The 15913-nt window shown below is 51.1% G+C and overlaps 1 protein-coding gene across 1 annotated transcript in view; it reads right to left on the minus strand.

Moving 5' to 3' along the window:
- Nucleotides 1-9773, minus strand: part of KIAA0232 (KIAA0232 ortholog) — an 87407-nt gene extending 77634 nt beyond the window's left edge. Inside the window, exon 1 of the mRNA XM_061145445.1 lies at nt 9698-9773. The gene's annotated coding sequence lies outside the window, so the exon portion shown is untranslated. The remainder of the gene's footprint in view (nt 1-9697) is intronic.
- Nucleotides 9774-15913: the final 6140 nt, after the last annotated feature.

A 15913-nucleotide genomic window follows, 5' to 3' on the forward strand; every position in this document is an offset into this window, starting at 1 on the left:
GTTGACACGGGACATCTCAAGTCAACCTAGCCCCGTTTCCTGCACCCTGAAGCCGCATGTGGCTCAGGCGGCCACCTTACTCAATGGCCAGGCCTAGCTGATCTCCACTCCTATGACTGTAAACACGTCTACAAAGAGATCTTTCCACACTTCCTCTCACCTTCTCCTCTCTCTTGAATCCCAAAATTATAGAACCATCAAGCTACCGGACAGGTGTCTAATCGGTATCTCAACTCACAACGTCTCTTAAAAATAAAAAAAAACAAACCAAAAAACCCCACAAATTCTTCACCACCACCACCACCACCAGCATCCTTGCCATGACCTTCCCAACATCGATCGAGCTCAAGTCCATGCTCCCACTGCTCAAGCCAAAGGCTCTGGAATCAGCCTTGACTCCTCCGGTCCCTTTCACATTCCACCGACCCATCAGCCAATCCTCCTGGTCCTGCCTTCATGATGACCCAGGATGGGGGTTTTCTACTTGCTCTGCCCTCCCGAGCGCTGCTCTGCCTCTCAGATGGCTCCCCACCTGTCTCCCTTGTTTCCCCCAGGTCTCCGCTTGAGGGTCTTCTTGCGAGAGAGCCACTCCCTGTCCACCCTAAAAACACAGCAGCCCTCTGGCCTACGTCTTCACGTGGCCCGTGTGTCCACCTGCTGACTCTCCCCCACCCCCACCCCCAACACGGGACGGTGTGGTGGGCCACGGGTGGTCGGACAGTCCCCTGAGACCGCCTGCCGTGGGGGGCCGAGCTGACCAGAGCCTCCGGCCGCTGCATGTGCAGCATCACCAGGGCAGACATCAGGCCATGTTTCCCCGGGCTGCTTGCTCCCAGCAGTGCTGACCAGGAGGGGGTGCCGGCCCTCGTCTTCTAACAGAGCCCGAAGCCTGGCCAAGGCTGCCTCCAGACTGCCCAGCCCTCCGCCACCTCTTCTTCCTGCGTGAGCAGGATCGCACGGGGGACGGGGGACGGGGAGCCGAGGGGGAGCCGAGGGCGCCTCCCAGCACCCCTGCTCCCTCCCTCGCCCCCTCGTGGTCGTCTCCCACGCGTCTAACCATCCTGGCATCTACGCCTGGGACACTGTGAGCGCAGCCAAGTACTGTGGAAACGAGTGAATCTCCAGGAAGAGCCGGGCCATGGAAAGGATGTCCATTTTTAAGTTACAAAGAAAGACGGTGGGGCTCCTGCTCTGCCGTGCGTCGTGTGTTAACTTTAGGGAAGTGTCCTGAGACCTCTGGGCTCCAGCTTCCTCATCACTAAAATGAAGACACCACCACCTCTCTCAAGAGCTGTCACGAGGAGTACAACAGACAGTTCACCTAAGGTCCCCAACAACAGGCCTCACGTGGAGGACGTACTTTACCAAGTGTGAGCTCACTCTCCTCTGTAGCTGCTTCTAAGAATCCCTCGCCTTCCGACTTCACCACCAACTCTGACCACTTGTCAACTAAATAAAGCCCCAAATGACCCTACGCACCTTCAGGACTGCCACCCTCAGTGACAGACTTTATTTTTTTGGGCTCCAAAAATCACTGCAAATAGTGACTGCAGCCATGAAATTAAAAGATGCTTGCTGCTTGGAAGAAAAGCTATGACCAACCTAGACAGCATATTAAAACGCAGAGACATTACTTTGCCAACAAAAGTCCATCTAGTCAAAGCTATGGTTTTTCCAGTAGTCATGTATGGATGTGAGAGTTGGACTATGAAGAAAGCTTGAGCGCCAAAGAATTGATGCTTTTGAACTGTGGTTTGGGAAAAGACTCTTGAGAGTCCCCTGGACTGCAAGGAGATCAAACCAGTCAGTCCTAAAGGAAATCAGTCCTGAATATTCATTGGAAGGACTGATGCTAAAGCTGAAACTCCAATACTTTGGTCACCTAATGTGAAGAACTGACTCACTAGAAAAGACCCTGGTGCTGGGAAAGACTGAAGGCAGGAGGAGAAGGGGACAACAGAGGATGAGATGGTTGGATGGCATGACTGACTCAATGGACATGAGTTTGAGCAAGCTCCGGGAGTTGGTGATGGACAGGGAGACCTGGCGTGCTGCAGTCCCTGGGACTGCAAAGAGTCAGACACGACTGAGCGAATGAACTGAACTGAATCCTCAGGACTACTTCAAAGAAGAAAACGCCCAGGCTAATGTCTAAAATTATTAAAACTAATAAAGCCACCAAGAAAATGTTTAATATGATCATTTAATTGATCATAATCATTAATACTATAATTATGATAATCATTAATATGATCATGATCATTAATATTATCAATGATAATTTAAAGAAATTAGAAGCTTGCTGGTTAGTTTTTCTTTTTTTAGGCTGCCTAGAGTAAGGGGGTTTCTCAAGAAAGTTCACCAAAACATTATGTACAGAAATGTTTGCAGTGTTACAATAACAACTTGGAAGTCCACTCCATCAACTAAATTCTGGCACATCCACACCATAGAAAACTAGGCACATCAAGGAAAACACAGTGAAGCAGATCTACACAAGTGGGGAAGACACAGATGCTGGTACGGAAAGCACTCCAGATATAAAGTGTGTGTTTACACATGACACTCTCCACTGAGACTCCGCAAGTTTCAAGTACAGACATAGTTTTTTTTTCTATGACAGCCAAGAAGTTTATCAGTCATTTTTCAAAATGAGTACAGGATGGGCAGGGAGTGAAAGAGATTTTTCTGATCAACTTAAACTTACTTTTTTAGATTTAACATGTACTTAAAAAAAAAAAAAAAGGCTTAAAAAAGTAAATAAATAAACAGGTTTTAAAAGAGTTGCCTGTATTCAAAACAGGGGCTTCCCAGGTGGCTCAGTGAGTAAAGAATCCACCTGCAAGGCAAGACAAGCGGGGGACATAGATTCAACCCCTGGGTCGGGGGGATCTGGAGGAGGGCACGGCAACCCACTCCAGTGCTCCTACCTGGAGAACCCCATGGGCAGGGAAGCCTGGCGGGCTACAGTCCACGGGGTCACAGAGTCGGACACAACTTAGCGACTGAGCACACACACACATTCAAAACCATGTTTTGGTAAATCATACAAAACAGTTTTAATAAATTAAGTTTTATACTTTATAAAAATAAGAAACAGCTTTGATGATACTAACAAAAAATTAACAATATGACCAGTAATCATTATCTATGGGGGTAATCAAAGGAAGCAGTGGCAAGTCACCACCACCAAATAAAGGACCACAAGTGAGTCTGTTCAATTTCAGCTTTCTCCTGGTGACATTCTGTCGATGTGTAAAAATAACTGAATCACGATGTTGTGAGACCAAACCTAATCCAGTTTTGTAAGTCGACTGTACTTCAATGAAGTATTGTCTTCAACTTTCTCACCATTAAAATCTTCAAGGAAGATGCTAGCGAGGAGCAAAAGGTTATCAGACACCTAAGAAAAGGCTCATAACTGAAGGAAAAATAAATAAATAAAGAGCTTGACTGAAGGCCCAAACTTGGGCAAACAATTTTGAAACAGTTCTGCCCTGGCTATTAAGATACCACAGGTACTTTGGGAAATGTAACTGGGCTAGAAAACAGACTCCTGGCTGGAAGGGAAAACACATCCCGCCCCGCTTCCTACCTCTCCCTGTTACTGAAGTTAACAACCGTTATCACCGAACAAGAACTCTGAAGACTTGCCGGGGCCCGCCGCTCCTCCACACGTGACTGGCTCAGGGGGCACGCAGGGCGCTGAGTGACCACTCCCTATGCCGGCCCGACAGAGACCACACGCACACGCACACACACGGTGTCTGGTCTCGCTTCCTGTCACATAGCCACATACACATACACACGTGTGCACACACACAGAGCCCGCACTCACAGAACTCACCTTCTCTCTTCACTCCGTTAATGAGGAACACAGACGCAAAGCAACACCATCGCCAGCGCTTCTGCAGTTGTTCCCCTTCTAAACTGTCCTAGTGCTTTCAGTTCTAACCCATACTAGGCTCATCCCCTGGGACAGATCACCCTCAATTCTCTGCGGTGGGTTTTAAGAGAGACTGATTAGAAATATAGAGATTTCCAATGTGTGTGTGTGTGTTTTTTTTTAAGCTCATAATCATAAATAAGGTCAGCAAAGTAGCAATCGAAACACACTCTTACGTGGCTGCAAGTTTAGGGAATTTCATGTTGTGTTAGAACCAGATACCACGCCGGATACAGCCTGTCAATCAGTAACGTGTATCATCTTAAAAACAGTAACTCAATGTTTCATTAAAAGTTTCAGAATTACAGCTGGTTTTCAGCACCAAGCTTCTCCCTCTCCAGCAAGACTGCTTGAGCAGACATAGGGAGAGACAGAGAACTCCAGAGAAGGCCTGGGGACAGGAAGAAGCTTCGGAGATGATGTCAGAAACAGAACTTCCAGTCATTACAGATACTGCATAAGGAGGACGGCCCTCTGGCTCAGTGGCAAAGAAGATGCCTTTCAGTGCAGGGGCCGTGGGTTCAACCCCTCGTCTGCGAAGAGGCCACATGCTGAGAGGCAGACAAGCCCGGGCGCCAAAGCGACCAAAGCCGCAGTCCCCGAGCCCCCGCTCGACAGGAGGAGCCCCCGCAGTGAGACGCCTGCGCACTGCGGCCAGACTGGCCCCCACGCGCTGCAACCAGATAAAACCCTCGTGCCGCAACGAGACCCCGCGCAGCAGGAAAGGAAAGCAAAGTGAGAAACATATATGTAAGATTCTACCGCCAGATTACAACAAAAACACGTGCTTTACTTAAAAAAAAAACAACAAAAAACCGAGGAGAAAACATGACAATCCCTTTCCCACTTTCTTAAGCTCACTTACAGAAAGACTTAACTTGTCTTCAGAATAATTCCAGACCACCACCATGCATCTGCTTGTGCAAACGCTCCCTCCAACCCAACACTCACTTTTTTGCTTATTCTCAAAACCAGTGGAACAATGAGGGTGGGGAGACCAGATGATTATTCTTTCTCCTTTACACAGGAGCCAGAAATAAATCTGGGAACACCGTAACAGTAACCAACATATACACTCAATCGACACACCTACCCAACCGCTGGTGTTCTCTACACCTGCTGCAATTAACAGCTAAAGGCTGCCACTCCCTGAGCACTGACTGCGCGCTGGGCCCTGCTCTGAGTGGCTCGTAGGTTCATGAAGCTCGCACACACAGCCATTCCAACCCCACTCCCCTTCTGCCAAATTCAGAGAACGTAGACTGCTCGAGTTAATTCAGCCCAGCATTTAAACCAGTAAGACTGTGTGAAACACTGTATCACACACTAGAGGGAGAGTCAGCCATGGTCAAGAATTTCCTCTCTTTCCTTAAGGAGTTTATAATCCATGGAACGAATAAACTGAAAAGTCAGAAAGAAGAAACAGGTGAGTGGGGGCAGCCTCAAGCACCGTGTGGGCGGACAGTGAGGAGTTGATTCTGAAAGTCAGAGGAAGCTTCTTTCATAGACGCAGCGGCACTGAAGTCAAGCCTTCGGTATTAAGGATTCTGCTAAGAAGGGAAAAAAAAAGCAGAAAAGCCATTCCAGAGTAAAGAAATCAGACAAACAACCACGGAAGTGGCCAGAGGTCTAAGTGTTGAAACACCAGGTGGTGAGAGATGAAGCTAAAAGTTACAATGATGCCAGATGGCATAGGTCTCAATGGTTTCCTAACCCTTTAACACTAATTCTCAGCTGGCCAGGTGGTGATGCCTCCAAGGGGAAAATCTTTGTGGGACAGAACTAGGTCATAACCCTCAGGTGTGATAGAATGGAGGGAGATGTTGAGAACCTCTGCTATATACCTGGGGCAGAGTTGGGGGGTGGGGCGCAGGTGTGATATGATCTGACTTTACATACTGAATAATTCTGGTAAAAACAGGAGCACTAGAGAAAGGGAGGCCAGTCAGCAGGTCTACCTACAGGAACAACCTCCACAAGGACAGACAGGAGCCAGGGAGGGCAGGGGCAGAGGAACTGCTGCGGGGGGGGGGGGGGGGGGGGGGGGGGGGGGGGGGGGAGGTTGATGGAAAAGACACATGGAGACAGACTTGGTAAAAATCTCAAGAAAAGGAAGACTCAGAAAGTTTCCAGCCTGGGGACGAGGAGGACGAGCGTCCTGTGACGTTATGCCATCCTTCTTACCTTTTAGCTGAAGGAGGGCGCACAGTGCACAAAGAACAGCCACTTTAAGTGACACCGCAAAGCAAAAATAGCACAGACTTCTCACAAAATAAAGAAACAGAAGTTCAAGAGAGATTTAGCTAACTTGCCCACAGTGACCCAGGGGTGAGGGATGAGCCGAGACACAAACCTGAGTCTTCCAAATCCGGACCTGACGGATTTTAAACAAGCACCCTCTAAAGCAGTTTACTTTTTATGAGCATAAAAATCTCCAAAAAATAAACCCACCAAAAATGTTTTAAACAAAATGCTGGTAATCTGCTGGGAATGCAATTATATTTCAAAGGTAAGGAATGTTTTAAAACGTGTGCTCTGATCCCCTCTCCCAAGAAACTGACTTCAGTCAGCAGTGCTGGCTTGTGGACCCTGAAAGTTTCAACACACAGGGCAGAGGTGGTTTGTCTGTTATTTTTGTATAAAAATACCACTTGGTGTTTTATGAGAGATCAAAAATAATTGAAAAGAAATATTCTCAGTATTAACTATCTTCAACATCCTAAACCTCATTCCCAGATTCCCAGTGCCGTGGTTGGTACTGATGTTTGCTAGTAAAATACTTTATAATAATAATATTCTTCATAAGGTGGATTACAGACTTTGCCTTTATTCAGCAAACATTTAGACATTTTCATGTTGGGGATAAAACAATGACACGGTCACCACAGCCAGAGTTTAACAAACACAACACGTGATACAGGCAATAATGAAAGTAAAAATAGAGGACTGTGACTGCAGAAATGAATAATTCACTTTGATAGGATTTCCAAAGGGCTCCAGACAGGACCTAAAATCAGATGTGGACTTTTAAAAAAGTGGAGTGGGTGGAAGTGAGACAGGGCATTCCAACTGGAGAAAAAGATTACAAAAGGGATTGAAGCAGCTAGGCTGATCAGAGAACTGAGAGCCCTCTCGCGGGGCAGTGTGAGAAGGGAACCAAGACGACAGGTGAGGTTCAGAGCGGCTGGGGCCAGACTGCGGGGTCTGGATTGCGGTCTCCACACAACAGGCAGGGTTAGAAGCTTTCTGAGCCAGAGACTGACAAGATCCAATCTGTGCTTCGGAAAGATGACCTGACAGCCGGTCAAAGTGCAGACAGGAAAGGTCGGGGAGGAGCCTAAGAAAGCTCTAAGCCAGGACAGGAATCAGAAGCTTTGACACATTAGCACCAGCTCATATTTTAAAAGGGACTGAAGGCTGACAGAACAACTTCACATCTCCCCTCACCTGATCATTCCAACCATCCTGTGAGACAAGTATCATTACGCTCCCCATTTTACAGATGAGAAAACTGGCTCAGAGGGCCATTAACTGCTCCAAGTCAAATGCTGCTACAATAGGGAGAACCTAGGCTCTGCACTTCTCCACACAAGGCAAAATAAAATCAATCTTACTGCTTTTGAAAATGCTACTGCAAAATAAAGCACAGAGTCATCTATGACATCTTTAAAAGAGTTTCTAAAATTCCATTTACTTTTCTTAAATGGTTACAACTTGTGTAACAAATAAGCTAATTACCCTTAAAATAGTTACAGATTTGCCTTCTGTTGGCCTCATGGTAAAGACCTGTACTTTTCCTGAAAAACAATGCATCTGTACCTCTACTTCTATCTTCTGCAATATTAAATATTTAAGAGTAATATTCTCTACTTCCTTCAATATTTCAGTGGCCAAACTAGATGACACAGGTTTATGTAAAAACTGTTACACATGTGCCCAAACTGAAACAGTAAATATTTTTGAATTACTAAAAATTATTTAGCAAGTACAGTAACTGAATATAGAACACAATAAGTATTCATTGCAAGAAGCTTACATATAAGTATAAACGTTAGTCGTTCAGTTGGGTCCAACTCTTTGGGACTCCAAGGACTGTAGCCCACCAGGATCCTCTTGTCCATGGGATTCTCCAGGCAAGAATACTGGAGTGACTGGCCATTACGTTCTCCAGGGGATCGTCCCAACCCAGGGACGAGAACCAGATCTCCCGCATTGCAGGCAGATTCTTTATCATTGAGTCACCAGGGAAGCCCCAAAAGTGTATACCTACGCATAAATATAGGTATGCAAAGACACACTTTCAGGAATCATTTCTGTCGCAAAGAAATGTCATCAAGAGCCTAAGAACCACCTATGAATGGATCAATCCAAAATAACCGATAGGAGAATATTTGACCTTCAGGCTGCAAAGTGGGAGAACTCCTCACGTCGGATTCAAAGTCTTATGAAATAGTCAAGGTGCTCTGGCACCTAGCTAGCTCTAGGATTTGACTGTAGTTAGTTTTAGCCAGGACGTCACCTATTATCAAAACTGCTTGCCCCCAACTCTTCACCGATCTCCTACCACTGTTTGTTTTTTTTTAAAAAAAAAAAAAAAAAAAACACGCAAAGACCCAGACGTGTAAACCTCACTCTTAGGAACCTAGACGAAATATCCGACATCCAAGTATCCTAGATATCCAGGGGGCTTCCCTGGTGGCTCAGTCGGTAAAGAATCCCCCTGCAATGCGGGATGCCCGGGTTCGATCCCTGGGTCAGGAAGATCCCTTGGAGAAGGGCATGTCAACGCCACTCCAGTATTTTAACCTGGAGAATTCCATGGGGAGAGGAGCCTGGCGAGCTACAGTCCATTGGGGGTGGGGGGTCGCAAAGAGTCGGACACACGACTGAGCATAGCACACACGCACGGGCTAGACATCCAAGCATTCACCCGCAAGTGATTAGCAGAAACCATACTTAGTTCTGTCCCCCCGACCCGCTAAATCGCCTAGAGTTTTTTTTTTTTTTGGCGAGGTTGGCTCTCCTGAGCTTGCCTCTAGAGCACAAAAAAATGAAAGGTGGCGAAGGAGAGAAATCGAAAACCCGGGTTCTGCCACGATTTTGGTGGTCTGCCCCAGCAGGCCCGAGTACAAGCGCGCGCCGCCCCGCTGTGTCCCGGGGCGCAGGCATCTATCTCTCCGGTGATCACCCCGCTGCTCAGGGCGCCGCGGATGCCGGGGCGCAGGCATCTCTCCCCGGCGACCACCCCGCTGCTCGGTGGCGCCGGGGGGTACGCTCGCGCTGGCGGCCAGCACAGGAGGCCGGCTCCGGCCCTCCGGAGCGCGCGCGCGCGCGGCCGTATAACCTTCGCCGGACCTGGCGCCGCAGGGCCCGCCCCGCGCGCGCAGAGAGCCACAGGCCCGCGCGCCCGCCCGCCCGCCCGCCCCCGCCGGCCGCTTCCCTTCCCCGGGGTCGGAGGGGAGCCCCTAAAGGACAATGCAGGACGAGAGGAGGCAGCGCCGCCGCGAGCGCCCACCCCGCCGGCCCGGCCCGGCCCTCGGGGTCCCGCGCGCCCCGCCTCGACTCCCCGGAGAGCCGCTCCCAGCGCGGCCCATTGTGCGCACTCATCGTCCGGCCCGCGCGCCGCCGCCGCCGCCGCCCGCGCCCCCCAGGCGCCGGGGTCCCCGCGCCGGGAGCGTACCACACGCCCGGGGCCCGGCCCCGCCCGCCCCGGCCCAGCCCCGGCCCGGCCCCGGCCCAGCCCCGCGGTACCTGCCGAGCGAGCGGCCGGGCGGCGCGGCGGCCGCGGCGGGGGCGCCTCCTCGCTCCGCGGGCTCCGAGCGGCTGCCGAGCGCCGGGCGGGCCGGGGCGGGCGCCTGACGTAAAGCGGCGGCGGCGGCGGCGGCGGCGGCGCCACTCGGCGGAGGGCGGGGGGCGGGGGGGGGCGGTGCACCGCGGCCGCTCCGCTCCGTTACCCGGCAACCGGCCTCAGCGCCCCGCCAGCCGGCTGCGCTCCATATCCTTCCGCCCAGGCGCCGGGATTACATCAGCGCCGCCGCCCCGCCCCGGCCCCGCCCCTCCGGCCGACTCCCGGGCGCCTTCGGGGCCGCGCGCGCGCGCACAGAGGGGCCTGCTGGCTGGTGGGAGCGGTGCAGCGGCGGGTGGGTGCTGGGGTCGCAGGCGGGAAGGGGGTTGGAGGACTGCAAGCGGGAGCCCCACCACCACCACCCGCGGTGTGCGGGACGTCGGAGCGGAGACGCACCCCCCCCCCCCCGCCCCCGGGTGCAGGGGCGCGTGGGGCTCCTGAACTCCGTCACCGCCCCTCCCCGCCCCCGGGCCGCCGCCGCCCGGGTCCCCGCCTTCGGGGGCACACGCTCCACCTGTCTGTGCTCTCCTCCTCTCCCACCACCTCCTCGCCGCGTCCTGGGATGGCTGCAGTGGGCGGTTTAAAATACCGGTTAAAAAAAAAAAGAAAGAAAAAATCCAGAAGACAAGCTAAGGAAATGCGACAGGGCTCTTTTTATTAAGGAGGCAAAAATAAATTCTGGAAGATTCGGAAGTGGGAACAAAAATAGGCACTAACCTTTGAAGCAGAGTCTCTTCACACCCACTTACTTATCCTAAATGTGATTCCTAGACCTGTCCTGAAAAAAGGCACCAGACAGGAAGGAGGAGCCCGAGAGGTTACCTACTTAACTTCGGAGGGAGGGGGACCTGCCTGGATGTCATGGTGCCCTGATGGATTTGTTGAACGCCTACTGGGTGCCGGGCTCTGTGCTTTGCTGTTCGGAACTTGAAAGGCCAGGTTCCCGAACCAGCTCCTGGTGGGGGAGAAGCTGACCTGCGGGCTGGGATGGGGGAAACTAGACCCTATGAGCTACAGGTGCTGGAGAAATGACCATGAGCTATTGATATCTGCACAGTATCTACCAAGTCCTTCTCTGTACACCTGTCTTTTGTTCTTGAGAAGAATGCTGGACCAAAGCATGATCATCCCTCAACCCGAGGCTCTGAGAAAGTAAAGGATTCCACCTCAACTTCTGGCTTCCCTGATAGCTCAGTTGGTAAAGAATCTGCCTGCAATGCAGGAGACCCTCGTTCCGATTCCTGGGTTGGGAAGATCTGCTGGAGAAGGGATGGGTTACCCACTCCAGTGTTCTTGGGCTTTCCTGGTGCCTCAGCTGGTAAAGAATCTGCCTACAGTGTGGGAGACCGGGGTTGGGAAGATACCCTGGAGAAGGGAACAGCTACCCACTCCAGTATTCTGGCCTGGAGAATTCCATGGACTCTATAGTCCATGGGGTCGCAAAGAGTTGGACACGACTGAGCGACTCTCCGTTTTACTGTTCCTGAGTAGGTGAGGAGATCTGGCTCCCTTGAACTGCACTAACTTGCAAGATTTGAACCCAGGCGCCTGGCTCTAAGGTCTGGGGTCTGTCTTCTCCTTTACACAGCTCCCTCCCTTCATCCCGTTGCGCCAGGTGGCTCTGCCCTCTTGGAGATCACACTCTGGGAAGAGGGAGAGGATGAAAGGCTGTGGGAAATCCAGGATGGCTTGGGTGCAAAGAAGGGGCAAATAATGGAGTCTAGTTCTCAGGTGCCCCCAGACCTGGGATTTCACAGACCTCTGAAATTCCCCACCAATATAAGGGATTGGCAAAGAGTGGTCAGCTTTTAATTTTTGCCACATTGTTAACTTTGTTGTCATCTATACTTATTATCATCGACTCAGTGGGCATGAATCTGAGCATACTCTGGGAGATAGTGGAGAACAGGGGAGCCTGGCATGAGGCAGGGGTCGAAGAATTGGACATGACTCAGCAACTGAACAACAACGACATGCTCAGTATTTAGTGAAAAGGACTTGTTAACAGTAAAAAAGTAAAAATACAGTCGGCCCTCTGTGTCCATGGGTCTGCATCTATAGATTTAACCAACTGTGGGTCAAAAATATTTGGGAAAAAAAAATTCCAAAAAGTTTCAAAAAGCAAGATTTGAATTTGCCACAACTATTTACATAACATTTACATTGTAATAACTATTTACATTGCATTAAAGGCTATAGGTAATCTAGAGATGATTTAAGAAGAAGGCAATGGCAACCCACTCCAGTATTCTTGCCTGGAAAATCCCATGGACGGAGGAGCCTGGTGGGCTGCAGTCATGGGGGTCGCTGAGAGTCGGACAGGACTGAGTGACTTCACTTTCACTTTTCACTTTCATGCATTGGAGACGGAAATGGCAACCCACTCCAGTGTTCTTGCCTGGATAATCCCAGGGACAGGGGAGCCTGGTGGGCTGCCATCTATGGGGTCACACAGAGTCAGACACGACTGAAGCGACTTAGCAGCAGCAGCAGCAGAGATGATTTAAAGTATGGAGGAGGGGAATATGCATGGGTTATATGCAAATACTGTGCCATTTTATATAAGGGGCTTGAGTATCCTCCAGTTTTGGTATTGAAAGGGTTCTGGAACCAACCCTGGCTGAACAGAGGGATGACTGTAGTAACAATAAATCTCAGACATTTTCAGAAGAAAGGTAACATGGTTGTCAACTTTGTACACACACACACACACACACATACACACACACGGTTTACTGACATTTTTCTCATTTTGCCACAGACAAGATTTTATAAACCATGAACTAGTAGAACCAGAAGTCTTCTTTGGTGGAAGAGGTATTTAAGTGGAGTAGGGATGAACTAGGACTAAGTATGATTTTGCGGTGGTGGGGGAAGATTACAGGCGAGCGAATGAAAGCATCTTGTTTACTTTGTTTCCTTAACAGAAGCGCCCCCTTGCCTTCAGATTATTGGTTTTAATAAAGGTCCTAGAAGACTTGGGTGACTCCAGCCTCGGACCTTAACACTTGCTGATTCCTCGTCACAGAACCCTGTCTCCCCAGATGTTTGCACAGCTGGCTCCTCCTTGCTCAAGGCTCAGCTACAATGTCACCTGCTCAGAAACACCTTCCCTGTTCCCCACTTCAGAGAACCCAGCTTCCCAGGCACGATGCCACCATCCTATTGCATTTGGGTTTTTCTTCACAGCGCTCATCAGTGTCTGCAACTATCTTGGTTGTATGTGTGTTTACTCCTTAACTCAGCCTCCCTTCCACCCAAGACCCATATCCTCGGAGAGCAGTCAGCTTGTCCGTGGTGCTCACCGACCCGCCACCGGCTCTCCCAGTTTGTAGATGAAGGACTGAACGATCATCTCTAATGTGGTCCAAGTGGACATGCGTGAGAAAACAGCCCTGTGTTCCTGGGCGCAGTCGGGAACGGTGTTCCCAAGCAAGAAGCCACATTTTCGTGTGCCAGCCCGCCCTGGACACTCCTGGGTAGAAATCAGCCTGGACAGACTGGGGATTACCATGGCTTCTCTGCTTCTGTGGGCTGAGGTCCCCAGGGAGTGCAGAGGGGGCCTGAGGACTCTGGCATTAACGCACAGTTGGTGTGGAGACGGACGGGTCCCGCTGCAGGCCTCTGTGTCTGGCTGCCACCATTCATTTCACCAGCCTCAGAACCACCTGCCTGGGCTCTGTGACCCCTGCGTGAGGACAAGGCAGCGAGAGTGGAATGTGACAACTCCAAGTGCCCTCTGACTTGGATGTTCGGGATGCCAGCAAGGATTCCCGCGGATGCCAGCTGGGGCGGCGGTTCTGCAGCCCGGTGCCTGCGTGGGACCAGGCTGAGCCCAGAGTACTTGGTGATGCTCTGCTGCCCCACGCTGATGGACGGAGAGCAGGGGCCAGTCTTCCTCTTCTCTGTGACCTTGGGTGTGTAATCTCCCGCTCTGGGCCTCAGTTTCCCCTTCCCAGGGGACTTATGCAGGAAGGTTTCAAAAGTCTCCTGTTTTTTTTTTTTTTTTTTAACTTTTTTCAACTTTGGAACTTTGGAACTTTTCAACTTTTTTGAACTTTGGAAACAAGGGCTTCCCTAGTGGCTCAGCTGGTAAAGAATCTGCCTGCAACACGGGAGACCTGGGTTCAATTCCTGGGTTGGGAAGATCCGCTGGAGAAGGGAAAGGCTACCCACTCCAGTATTCTTGGGCTTGCCTGGTGGCTCAGCTGGTAAAGAATCTGCCTGCAATGTGGGAGAACTGGGTTTAATCCCTGGGTTGGGAAGATCCCCTGGAGAAGGGAAAGGCTACCCACTCCAGTATTCTGGCCTGGAGAATGCTATGGACTGTATAATCCATGGGGTTGCAAAGAGCCGGACATGAGTGAGCAACTTTCACTTTTGTAAACAAAATTTCAACGAAGCTACCCTTTGATGAAAGCAGGAGGCTGGGGAGGAGTGGCCGGAGGTGTATGGGAAATTTCTGAGCTTCCCACTCAGTTTTGCTCTGAACCTTAAGTTGCTCTAGGAAGTAAAGCCTGGTTTTATAAATAAAGGAATGTGTACACACTTCAGCTGGGTCCAGCCCTGACACTAGCATTCCCTTTGCTGACACGCCTCCCCACCCCCAGCCGTGTATCAGGTGCCTGCCTCACACCATCCTGATCCCCACCCCAGCGGCAGAGGAAGGTGCAATTAGAGACGGGGGCTGTGAGGGGTTAGGTGGCCCCAGGCCACGCTACGGAGGTGTGGTGAGCACCGGAATTTGCTTGTAGCCTGCTCTCTGCCTCATACTTCACTCTGTTCTGCAAGTCCACCCCAAGCCAGCTTTTATTTACTTTTTAAAATTTAATTTCTCAGTTGCGACATCCAGGGTCTAGTTCCCTGCCGAGGGATTGAACCCGGGGCCTCCTGCCTTGGGAGTGCAGGGTCTTAGCTACTGGACCACTAGGGAAGTCCCCAGAGTCAGCTTTTGACTGAATATGATCTCTGACCAGAGAAGCTCCCCATGGACTCCCCCTTGTGTTCCTTCCCCTCCTATAAGATTCTTAGCTTGGACACTGTCAGTCAAGGTCAGCCCCTCCTGACCAGCCACCCCTCCTCTCGGTGGCCCTGCTTTCCTCTTAGGGGTGGCAGACACCCTTCCAGTGTCTGGAGAGTTCAGATTAAGCCTCTCACACAGCCTCCCGGTATGACCTTGAGGAGCCCCCTGACCTTCGCCGGGCTTCCATTTCTGTGAGAAGACGGACAGGTCATGGACCTGCCCCACTCAGCTGTTGGTTGTGTTCAAAGCCAAACAGAATCCGTGGCGTGCTGTCCTCTGCAGACTCTTAAGATACCGTACAAATGTCGAGGCCTGCCATTATGCTTCCAAATTTGTCCCGAGGGCTGCTGGCTTTTCCTTCATTCCTACCTCTCTGCCCCTATCTGCAGGGAGCCTCAGCAGCGGCACCAGGGACCGTCCAGGGTGGACGTCGGGGACCACGATGGTTAAGCCCACTGGGTTGAAGCCATGCTCCACTGCTTAGTGGAGTTTTCTGACATTCATCAGCTGTTTAGCCTCACCAATTTGCTCATCTGTAAGATGGTCTCGTGATAAAATACCCATTTGAGAGGGCTGTTGTGTGGGGGATGCTTGAATCCATGGAGAGGGTCAGGATAGTGCCCGGAGCACAGGAAACACTCTCTCCACGCTGGCCCTTTTACTTCCTGCCAGCCTGTCCCAGCTCTGACCTCTTCTTTCTCTGCCCCCCCCCCCACCCCGCCCCATCTACCACTTCACCCCATCACTCAGCATACCCCTGGGCAGTTTTATGGAGATGAAGGACTCCTGTGTCTCTCTCCTCACCCTGATCTCTGCCTGAGGCCTCAGACTTGCACCCTGCACTTGTCGCCTTGCTGGTGGGGCCCCCACCCCAGCGTGTCCCCAGCGGCTGACTCATCGCCTTCCCCACTCAACCAGCGCCTCTTCCCCCCGCCTGTCACGGTCCTATTAAATTTGCTCTGGCAATGACCTTGCATCTGGCTCTGAGGTCCAGCAGACCAGAGTGGAGGTCCAGTGCTGCCATTTGGCTGCGATGCAACCTTGAGTGAGTTACTTCCTCTTGCTGAGCTGGCTTTCAAACCTCGAAAATAGAAGCACC

The sequence above is a fragment of the Dama dama genome, chromosome 6, assembly GCF_033118175.1.
Source record: "Dama dama isolate Ldn47 chromosome 6, ASM3311817v1, whole genome shotgun sequence".
Classification (NCBI taxonomy): domain Eukaryota; kingdom Metazoa; phylum Chordata; class Mammalia; order Artiodactyla; family Cervidae; genus Dama; species Dama dama.